At 37.1% G+C, this 12,212-nt stretch overlaps 1 protein-coding gene across 1 annotated transcript in view; it reads left to right on the plus strand.

Moving 5' to 3' along the window:
- Window positions 1-12,212, plus strand: part of COL21A1 (collagen type XXI alpha 1 chain) — a 116,852-nt gene that overhangs the window by 50,446 nt on the left and 54,194 nt on the right. The window lies entirely within an intron of this gene.

Consider the following 12,212-nt stretch of genomic DNA (forward strand, 5'->3'; position numbering starts at 1 on the left):
AAAAAATTTTAAGGCTTTAATTACTAGATGAAAGTGGTTTTTACTTGATGACCACTGTCAAATGGAACAGTTATTGGCATTATCCTGGTTCCATATTCTCTTCCGTGGTTAAGCTCTGGGAGGTGGGAGCGAGCTGCTCTCTTAGAAAAGAGAAAATTATATGAATGTAATGTGTCCCCTGTTAGCCACAGATAGTTCAATATCCACATGTCCATCTCCATAATAGATACCTGTCTGGCAGGTGGCCTATTGGCTTAGCTTTACTGAACTTATCAAGCTTCAGTGGTACAGACAACATTTGAACTGATGACTTTCCTTGAAGTACATGTTCTTTAAATATATTCAATAAGTTAGTACCTCCCCATGGATTCAGTCAAGGCCTACTGGCTCTGGTAGCTGGTCCACATCCAAGATGCTTATTTGTATTTGCTCATATCCCCATGTTGATTTGTTAGCTTAATTCCTAAAGCACAATTTTATTTCTAAGTTCTTGGTTTGCTCCTGGTAAAAACCTGCATTAATTTTCTAACTATCATCTTTGCAAAATTATCATCTTTTTAAAACAATGTGCACAGCATCCACATGTGAGAAACCCTGATGCAAACTATATCTATTTTATGTTTTTATGGTTGTTCTTATTGGATGGATCTCTGAGAGATCTCCTGATGGATCTGCCACTTTCAAGCTGTTTGATCTTGGGCACGTTACTTAATAATGTCTTTGACCCTTACTTTCTTCATTGACACAATGGAGATTTCTTTGTAGGCTTTTGTGAAGACTTAAATGAGAGAAGGTATAAAGAATACTTAGTATGGTTCCTGGTACAGGCTTTTTCTTAAATAAATGGTTGTTGTTTTGTTGTTCTGCTTTATTCATCAAGCAGCTTGGTTTAGTTGAGATGTGGCATGGGATGGGCTGGTGTGTCATGGGCAGACATGTTTTAGAGTGGTCACCAGGGGAAACAGGAGGGTTAGTGACTACAAAAGAAACAGAGAAGATGGAATATATCAGGGCAGCATTATATTAGGGGGAGAGTTACAGGAGGTAGAGCAGCAGCAGTAATTGATAAAATTCCTGAGAAGTAGTATGAAATTCTCCTGTCTACTGAGTGGCCTTGGGCCTCTGTGGATATTTTTAGCCACTGAGCAATTCTGCCCCTTTTGTTTTTTACTTTTTTAAAATATATTTTTATTGATTTCAGAGAGGAAGGGAAGGGGAAAGAGAGATAAAAACATCAGTGATGAGAGAGAATTATTTATCGGCTGCCTCCTGCACCCTCCTCCCCCACTGGGGATTGAGCCCACAACCTGGGCATGTGCCCTTGACTGGTATCGAACCTGGGACCCTTCAATCCACAGGCTGATGCTCTATCCACTGAGCCAAACCAGCTAGGGCTCTCCGCCCAGTTTAAATTACAGAGGTGCATCTTAAAAGATGACAGGGCCAGGCCAGGCTTACAGGAATGTGAGATGTCTCTTATTTCTCAGGTCTTTCTATATCCTGAGAGATAGCTGGTGCTTCTCCAGGTGAATGGGGAATTCCTCTGGCAAGGTCAGGTGGATACCTGTTCTGAGAAGACCTTCAGTACAGGATCATTGCTGTTTCTTTGACATTCTTACAAATAGCCTGATTTAGGCATGGGGGGGATGCAAAAATGTATGCATGTATGAATGAATGCATCTATGAATGGATGAATGAATAAATTTATTTATTTTTCCTTTTACCTGGGTTTTAGAGACCAAATATAGAAAGGAGGCTTTGTATTCATCTTTAAAGAACTGGAGTGAGTTTCCTTGGGAATAGATGTGCTTTTTTTAAAAATAAAAGAAAAAAGTAAAAATAAAAAAAAGGAATAACAATAATTCAATTAATCACACCTCAAACTAACTGCTCTATTGGTTAGGGTTATTGTGCTGTCTTTAAAATAGATGTGTGTGGATTTTACAAAGCCATACTTTTTATTGAATTAGATAACTAAGATGTATGTTTAGGCAAAGGTCTCCGTTTTCAATCCAGTAATGATTTCGTTCAGAATTGATTGTTTTCTGAAATTCATTGTTTGGGCATAAATCTGATTTGACACGGTCATAGGAGCCTAAAATCCTTCGTGCTACCACTTAAATTCTGCCTCACATTCCCGGTGGCTTCAGCGAGTTCTTTATCTAAAGTTACAGTAATTTAGTAAGTTACTTACAGACTTTTCCTTGTGTGTTTTTTTTCTCTCTCCATAATACATTTCCTTGACTTTCAGAAATGGGACTGTTAGCATCATACCCCTGAGGGGGCCTGGACTTGTGGCAGGGCAGGATACTTCTTCCAGGCATTTCACAGTGGCTTTGGGGAGATTGTTCCACACAATACTGTTCTCCATTAGGAAAATTTTCCAGAACAATTTCCATTTTGTGGATTTCTTCTGAAAACTCCCATAGCAGGAATTCTCAGTTACGATAATTAAAATTACATGTACTTTCTCATTTACTTTAACATGACAAATTGAATGCATATAGATTTTGCAGGATATTTTTTCCTCTGAGTTTACAAATCAAAAGGATCACTTAATCCACCAAGTGGTCTTCAATTGGTAACTCATTTTATACCATGCTTTAAAGCTATTCTCTGGAATCCAAGAAATACTTTAAGTACTTCAAAACACCTCCTAATCCTTAAGAAAACCTAATATATTTAAATTGTGTGGAGAAATTTTTTTAACACTTATATTGGGTTGTATTGGTTAACTGCTATCTATTTATGGGTTTTTGAAAAGTGTATGAAACTTTTTATGGCAAATTCAATTCTGGAGACACAGGAAGTATTAATAAATTCTTTTTTAACCTATCCAGACTTGGTTTTTCTAGGTTTTAGGATATACAGTATACTAATTATATCTGAGGTGTCATTATGGAACAAATTATACATTTTGTGTAATTTCTTTGTTAGAGCATTTAACATTTAAATGGTTTCTTCAAGACCTCATTTTCCCATTGTCCTTAGCAGCCATACCTGTGATGAGTGAGAAGTTCCTGCTTAAATCAGTCCCTTATGTGCATTATCTGGGCTTCCAAAGTCAGGAGATTAAGTGGTGCTATCATGATTTCTATTATAAAGTCAAAGAACTCCAATATATACATTGAGAGAACAGTAACAAAGGATCGAGATAAAAAGGTTGTTAGGGAATGATACATTAAATTTAGTACATTAGTAGTTTTACTTCTTGCAGTGTTTCTGAAGCAAAATAAAAAAACAGCGTGGGCAAACTACGGCCCACAGGCCGGATCCAGCCATTTGAAATGAATAAAACTAAAAAAAAAAAAAAAAAAAAAAAGACCGTACCCTTTTATGTAATGATGTTTACTTTGAATTTATATTAGTTCACACAAACACTCCATCCATGCTTTTGTTCCGGCCCTCCGGTCCAGTTTAAGAACCCATTGTGGCCCTCGAGTCAAAAAGTTTGCCCACTCCTGGTTATGTTTAAAATATTAAAGCAAAACCATTAGTGACTAGGAGGGAGAAATAGAACTGGTTTAGCAAAGTTGCCACTTTTTTTGCTTTCTCCAAAAGAGAGAGTAATCTATCCATAATCTACCTGTGTAGTTTTTTGAAAGAATCACAACGCAAACAGTGGTGTGTGTGTGTGTGTTTGTGTGTGTGCGCGCGCGCGCGTGTGTGTGTGTGTGTGTGTGTGTGTGTGTGTGTGTGGTGGGGAGAAGGGAGAGAGATTTAAAGCATTTACAGATTACAGGTTGAGCTCTAAATTCAGGCTACTTAACCACCCAATCATACTTCTTAACCTCTCTAAACCTGATTTTCAAAATCTAGAAAGTGGGGACTATGATATTATTTTACTAGATGCCCAGTACACAGGATTCATGCACTGGTGAGGGTGTGGCCTGTGGGGATCAGCCTGCTGTGGGAGTGGCGCTCCCACTGTGGGAGTGCATTGACTACCAGGGGGCAGCTCCTGCATTGTCTGCCCCCTGGTGGTCAGTGGGCGTCATAGTGACTGGTTGACTGGTTGTTCTGGTCATTCCACCATTAGGTTGCTGGGCTTTTATTATATAGGACTAGTAGCCGGTGTACAAAAATTTGTGCACTCGGGGGTGAGGGTGAGGGGTGGGGCCAGACCCCTCATCCTGATCTGCACCCTCTGTCATGTTCCTGGACCCCGGCCACTCCTGGCCTAGGCACAGGCCTACAGGATTGGGGTGGCATGGTTCCCGAGGTCCCATTTTATCAAGAGAACAAAGTCAGCATTAGTTACAGCCATCACAGAACCCAGTACACTGCATCTGTGTGTACAACTGCCTCATTCATGTGCCTGCTTCTCCCTACTGAATTACTAACATCTTGAGGACATAGCTCTGTCTTATCCTGCTTCAACTTCAGTGCCTGGCCTCGTGCCAGGGACCTGAGAGGGTTTGCTGAGTGAGTGAATGAGTGAATGAATGAGCAAGTAAGTGAATGAGCAAGCAGCTACTGGTTGGGATAGTTCACACTCCGCTCTGGGCTGCCTGACTCAAACCCCGGGCAGTTCCCGCCCTGCTCCCAGCGGCCCCACTCCCCTCTCCCAGCTGCATAGTTCGCGCAGGGCAAAGGCGGCCCCGGGTGTGCCTGTTGGCAGATCTGTGCATTAGCACCTGCCAGCCTCGGATCCCCGTGGGAGGGCCGTTTGTGGGTGTGGTAGGTGGCGGATCTGTGCTTAGCACCCGCCAGTCCGGGACCCCACGGGAAGGCCGTTTGTGGGCGTGGCCGGTGGCAGATCGCTGTGGTCCCGCCCGCCAGCCCTGGGTCGGGTCCCATACGGGCCACCTGCCACCCGGGTTGCAGATAGCAGGCCTGGATGGCAGCGGGGCAGGCAGGATGGTGCTGTCCTGCCCTGCCTGCAGTATTCAAATTAGCTGCCATCTTTGTTGCCGGTTAAGCGCCATCTTGGTTGGCAGTTAACTTGCATATCGTCCTGATTAGCCAATGGGAAGCATATCGGAGGTACGGTTAATTACTCTATTTGTCTTTTATTAGATAGGATACCCTTATTTGAAGATTAAATGAGGCTTAGTCAAAATTACTGCTATAAATTTGTGATATGATAATGATGATTTGCTTATTGGAGCCACCATCGTGCTGATTACATAATGTAAATGTTTTGGAAATACCTTTGATTTATTTTTATCGTTTATCTAAATGTTGAGGTGCCCCATCTGAAGCAGAAAGAAATTTCCTTAACTCCTTTCCTTTGCATCTATCTTCTTACCTGTATAGGTACCTATATTCTGCCTTCCCTCTTGTTAATATGAATGAGCTATCCATATATAATACCAACCTTCCTCTTGTGCTCAGGATCCCATCCTTCTCCATTACTTTGTGTTATTAACTAGCCCTTTTTCTGTGTCATTAATTTTTATCTTTTCTACTTAAATTATCCCAATAACCCAAAATGGCCATCTCAAACCAATCACATAGCCTCCTTCATTTACTGCCACATTTCTCATTCCCATTCCAGTGTAAGCATGCCTTTACTCACTTGCACTTTTTCACTTCCTTTCCCACTTAAAACAACAGTAGAATTTCTATCCTAATCTTCTGCTGCATATTTAGATCACTAATGTCTACCATCTTTAAAATCCATTAGTCAATCTTTTTCAATAATCTCTGCTTATTGGCAGTATTTGAGATATACAACAAGATATTGAATATTTCCTTCTTCTTTGAATGAATTGACTATTTTCTTCTTCTTGGAATGATTTCTTCTCTTGACTACTGGAATATCACATGTTCCTATGCTTTCTCTTACTTTAACTGGTTACTTTTTCACAGTTTATTTCTTATCATCTCTTCCACTTTCCATTCTCTAAATGTTAGGGTGATGAAATATAAACTTAGAGGAATATAAACTTATGTAGCAAATATATAAAAATGCATATTGGTGATAACTATAGTAATGATTAATGTGTTGATATAATTAATGTTATAATTGTTATACTAAATAATAAAAATATTATTAAATGAAAAATATTATTAAATGAACATGCTTCGTTTTCTAATACAATATTTTGCATTATCTGAATCTGGAGAATCCATGGAAGTGTTGTTACAATCCGGACTTTCTGAAAAACTTTCTTTACTCTTTATGGAAGAGGCGGTACCACATTTCCTTCTTTCCTACATTCTTTCCTCAGAGGCTCTTCCAAAGCAGCACTAGCTGTGCCCTCCCTAAATATTCTCTGAAGTCAGGGTGGAAGTCCCTCCTGTACAGATGGTGTTGACCTGGGTGTGCTCAGGTGTTCAGTACTTCTTTGGGTACTTTTCTGATCTTTCAACCCTTCGATTTTAAGGCTCTAAAATAGATTCAGCATCTCAGTTTATTATGAAGAACCAGTAATTCCATGCCCTGCCTCTTTATTGGCTGCTATGTCTCTTTCTGTCCTGTTTAACTTTCCTCTACTGGCATCATTGGGAAACTTACAACTTTTATTGAATTTTTACAGCATTATTCATATTTTCTTGGTTCTAAACTTGACTTCTCATCTTCACTTTGGGCATATTCTGTTCTATGGTTATTGATAAACTATAGCAGTGACCCTGTAGTAGGAGCTCAGGAATCTACTTTTTTTCTAGGCCTGAGTAGTCCAGTGGTGATCACCAAACCCCAGGGAAATGCCCATCCTTGTGTTGGAGGAACATTTGAGTAGATTTGGACAGTTCCCAGTTAGTCATTATTGCGTGAGCCGAGTATTTCTTCTTAACTGAGAGGAGAAAAAACCAAAATGTGTAAAGCTTTTGATGTATTGGATGCTTTTGGAGGCTTTTACTGTTGTGTGTACATTTTTCTGTTTTATTTTTAGACATATTTTGCATCAGTTTTAGTCATTTTTTTTACCACATGAAATCCTCAACAAAAGTCATATGTATTTAGTAAAATAAGTCATGCTATGCCTATTTTTACATTAATTGTGAAGTAAGTCTTTCCTATTTTACAGTCTAGAAAACTGAGAAGTGAAAAACTTAAATCATTTGACGTTATTCAAGGATCAAGGAGTTGAGATAAAATGTCTTGATCTCAATGTGGCTTTCTTTTCATCGTTTTCTCCTGCTTTGGCCAGAGCAGTTTGTAGCAGTGTGGTTCGCTCCACTTTCATGCTGTTGCCTGCACTCTGAGAAGAATCCCTGAATGTCTGGCTGTTGCTAAGGGAGTGAGTTTAGGTTGCGCAGATTGTGCCATGAGACAGGTTTCATTGTCTACATCTCTCTGAAGGGAACTGGCATAGTTCACTCTAGGCCACAGATCACCAAACTGTAAGTAGCAAACTCTTTGCAGTAAAATACTTTTGGGCATGGAGCCCCAGATAAATGTATGAGTTATAAGCCTGTGCTAATGTAAAGCATTATGTCATTTAAAAACAGATAAACACACTGAGAAACCATAAAAGAATAAGAGGTTTAAAAATATTACTTTTCATATTCTCTTACTACTGAAATAAATAATCTGGACCTGACTTTAGAAACTATGGCTGTAGAACAACTTACGAGAGGGACAGCCTCTTCATGTCATGAAAGGTATGGAAATGAAACCATCTTACTGTAAATCTTGGATTCTCTTTGATTATAATCTCTTGTAAACTTGGATGGAACCAAGAGTGTGAATCCTCAAAATACTTGTTTTATTATAAGTTTCTTGGAGGACTCGAGTGTTTACCATATTTTAGAAAATGAAAATATTTTGTATATTCAGGAAATTACCATTAGTCACAAGCAAGGCATCAGCTTGGATAGAGTAGGTTATGCTGCAATAACAAATGAATCCCAAATGCCTATGGCTTAAAACAATAAAAAAAGGTTATTATTCATCAAACTACATATTAATTAGCAGCATTGAGGGTTCCCCCATTGTCCTCAAATGGAGGCTCAGGGTAATAGAAGTTTCACCATTTGGATTATAAGTATAGTAGCAGGTACATGGAGAATCGAACAGTGGCTCTTAAACTTCTCCCATTCATCTTTGATTAACCATAGCAAAAATTTTGTAAATAACACCAATTTCAAGAGTCTGGAAAGTGTGATTCCTTTCTGTACTTGAGAGTAGAGAGAATCTGGATATTGATGAAAGGTGGTCATATCTACTAAGAAAAAATAGGAGTGAATCATTAACAAGGTTGGGATTATAAAGCACAGAACACATACAGTGTAACTGTATTTTAAGATAGTCAGTGTTAAGTGCCAATGAAGGGAGTTGAATAAAACTTTCCATTTTAGAGGAAAGTTGGAATTTCAAAAAGACTTAAAGAAACTGCATACAGAAAGTTAATCACAGCTGCACACCATAGGGACCGTTTTTATCCAATTTAAGAAATCTCTAACATAGGGACTCTGGTTCTTTATTAAATATCGTGTGTGTGTGTGTGTGTTTTCAGTAAGACAGTAATAAACATCTTTATGTATATTTCTCAGTAAGTGTTTCTGATTATATTCATAGGGAAATTTCCCAGACATGGATTGATTATAGGATCATAAGGTTAAATTCATAATTATACTTTGCCACAATTGCCTATTTACTATCCAGAAAGTTTGTATTCCTCTAACAAGTATGTGAAAATATCTTTTGTCACACTCTTATTAGCACTGAGTTTCCTTAAAGTTTCTAATTTCACCACTATCAACTAAAAATGGCACTGATTTAATTTCCATTTATTTATTAGTGAATAAAATACTGTGTCATGTGACTTTTGGACATTTTGTTATTTCTCTGTAACTCACTTTTTATTCATATCCCTTTTTTCCCCCTACTGGGCTGGTCATCTTTTTAGAAATAGATTTTATATGCATTTCACAAATTGTGTGAAAATATTTTTGCTGGTTTATATTATGTGTTTTGACTTGTTTGTAAAAATTTTAACCCAACAGAAAATTTAAATGTTTGCATATATATAGTTATTTTTCTTTTTATTTCTCTTGTTTGTTTCTGTATAGGAAGATTTTACATAATTTTGAACATAATTAATTACCCATGATTTTAATTTAGAATCTTATTATTTTATATTTTAACCTTTAACTTTTATATTTGCAGCAAAGCTAATGAGCATTCATATTTTCCCCCTCTCTTTTCCTAAATGGTTAGCCAGCTGTCTCAACAATATATATGAAATATCACTTTTTAACTCCATCTTTTGAAAAACCATTATCATTGAATTTCCATTTTAATTGGGGTCTGGTGTTTGGGGCTTTCCGTTGTGTTTCACTCATCTTCTCTCCTGCCAAGTTGTTTTTAATTATTGTCACTTCATAATGCAATTTAATATTGGCAGTCCTTCCTCATACAATTAAAATTTTCCTGGCTATTCTTGCAGGCTTATTTTTCCAGATAAAGCTCAGTATCTTTTCTCCAATTTTTTAAGAAATTCTTATTCATACTTTAATTAGGATTCCTTTGAATTTGTGAATAAACTTTATAAGCATTGATGTAATCTCAATACTGAGTTTTCCTGTTCAAAATTATGATTTATCTTTTTATTTAATCTTGAATCTCAGTGGAATAATATTGAAGTTTTTTTTGTACTGGTCCTCAACATTACCTAAGTTTTATATCTAGGAATTTTTATCTCTTTTTTTTCCTACTAAAAATTGGATTTTTACTTAAATATATTTTCATATTGATTATTGTTATATATAAAATACTGCTTTTAATAATTTTTAAAAACCAATTAACTAATGTTTATTTATACTTTTGTAGGATATTAGACATAATAAATGTATAATCATCAATAAAGATAATTTTTTTTCTTGTAGTTTTTACCTTTCTTCTTTCTATATTTTGTCAAAATTTGTGGGCTAGTGAAAACTGGCTATAAAAACATTAAAAATAGTGGTTAGACTATGCAACTTTACTTTTTAACTTTCAAACAGTCAGTCACTTTTAGTCCATGTTTGTGGCTCTTTAGGTAGTATAACTCTATCAACGGCATACATGCATTTGTAATTGTATACCTTTGATTTTTGATTCCAGCCATTACCAGTATCTACAGTTCTATCTTGCCCTATCCAGTTTGGCTCAGTGGATAGACCATCAGCTTGAGGACTGAAGAGTCCTGGGTTCAATTCTGGTCAAGGGCATATGCCTCAGTTGCAGGCTCAATTCTCACCATGTTGGGGTGCATGTGGGAGGCAACCAATTGATGTGTCTCTCTCACATCAATGTTTCTCTCTCTCTGTCTCTCCCCCTTCCTTCTACTCTCTCTAAAAATCAATGGAAAAATATCCTCAGGTAAGGATTAAAAAACAAAAACAAACAAAAAGAACCAACACAAACATACAATCCTATATTAGTTATGGTCCTCTCTACATTAATTATTAATAATTAATAATAGGTGACTTGAATTTATCAGACATTCCCTACATCCTTAGCTTCTTTTTTAAAAATATATATATTTATTTCAGAGAGGCAGAGAGAGGGGAGAGAGAGATAGAAACATCAATGATGAGAGAGAATCATTGACTGGCTGCCTCCTGCACATCCCACACTGGGGATTGAGCCTCCAACACGGGCATATGAATGGAATCGAACCTAGGACCCTTCTATCCGCAGGCCAACACTCCATCCACTGAGCTAAACCAGCTAGAGCTATCCTTAGCTTCTTTTTCTTTTCTTTTTCTAGCCATTATGTCCAGCTTGAAAGGACTTATTGGTGGATCCACCTTAATTGATTTAGAAAATTTAAGAATGTTACTTATACTCATACCCTTGATTTGATCCTTCACAGAGGCTGAGTTTTAATTGAACTTCTTTATCTGTTGGAAATGAAGAAAAAGTTGCATCATCTAATCCCAGTACTTTTGGATGTGGTCTATTTTACTTACTACTTGGAAACTGGCCAATTCTTTTCACCTCTTATAATACCTTGTTAAATTAAGGCAGTACCAGTCAATTCATGATACTAACATTGTTTTCTCAGTTCTACTCTAGCTATAAGTTCATTTGATGAATCATTTTATATATATATATATATATATATATATATATATATATTTTATTAATTTTTTACAGAGAGGAAGGGAGAGAGATAGAGAGTTAGAAACATCGATGAGAGAGAAACATCGATCAGCTGCCTCCTGCACACCCCCCACTGGGGATGTGCCCGCAACCCAGGTACATGCCCTTGACCAGAATCGAACCCGGGACCCTTCAGTCCGCAGGCCGACGCTCTATCCACTGAGCCAAACCGGTCTCGGCCATTTGATGAATCATTTGCCTTTGCAAGTTATTATAAGAAAATTTTAAATAAAATATTCACCATAGCATTACATGAATAAATATTTTTCCAGCCTCCAATAACTTTTTCACTGCTCACTACATAACCCCTTAAACTGTGCCATATATATTTTTTTATATTGATGTTTTGGCAGCCTCCTCTTTCTACTATACCAATTTTTTTTTAGTTAATTTAGGCTACGCTATACTGCAGTAACAGATGACCCAATGGCTCAGTGGCCAACACAAGAACATTTTATTTGTCTTTCACATTACACGCCCATTGTGGATAAACTTTACCACATTTGCTACTAATTACCTTTAAACCTTGACCAGATCTTGGCTGAGTATAATGTGTTTGGATCACACTTTCTTGTGTTTTATATTTTGTAGATACTATCTCAATATTCCCAACCATTTTGTTCAGTAAGTTTCTCTGCTCCCCTTTTTCTCCCCAGCCCCCTTAACTGCTGGATGTTAATATGGCTAACATGCCTTTTTATTTTACTTAAAAATCTTGCTCATGTACATGAAGGTACATATTTTATGTACATAGTTTATATTTTTTTGTCCCAATGTTGATGAATATGCTCCTGGACTCCTCACTGTATCTGAACCTTGTTTGTCATTCTAGGAAATTAAAGTTTGAACGTATGTCTCTTATAACTCCTAGGCAGAGAATGGAAGTCTTAGCTGGGACTTCGCTTAGTCTTAATAGAAAGTCCTGGTTTGCCCCTTTCTTCTGTAGTTTTATCAAGTATTTAATGCCCAGCTAAATTCCATTTTGTCAACTGGATCTTAATCTAGCCTAGTTATCTCATTTCAGCCTTCTGAAGAGTTACCTTCAGTTGTTCTCTTCAATTTCTTTTCTCTCTCTAGTAACTTAAAAAAAATCTTTATTGTTGAAAGTGTTACTGGTCTGCTTTTTCTTTTCTTTTTTTTTTTAAAATATATTTTATTGATTTTTTATAGA

This window comes from Myotis myotis, unplaced genomic scaffold, assembly GCF_014108235.1.
Source record: "Myotis myotis isolate mMyoMyo1 unplaced genomic scaffold, mMyoMyo1.p scaffold_m19_p_7, whole genome shotgun sequence".
Classification (NCBI taxonomy): Eukaryota; Metazoa; Chordata; class Mammalia; order Chiroptera; family Vespertilionidae; genus Myotis; species Myotis myotis.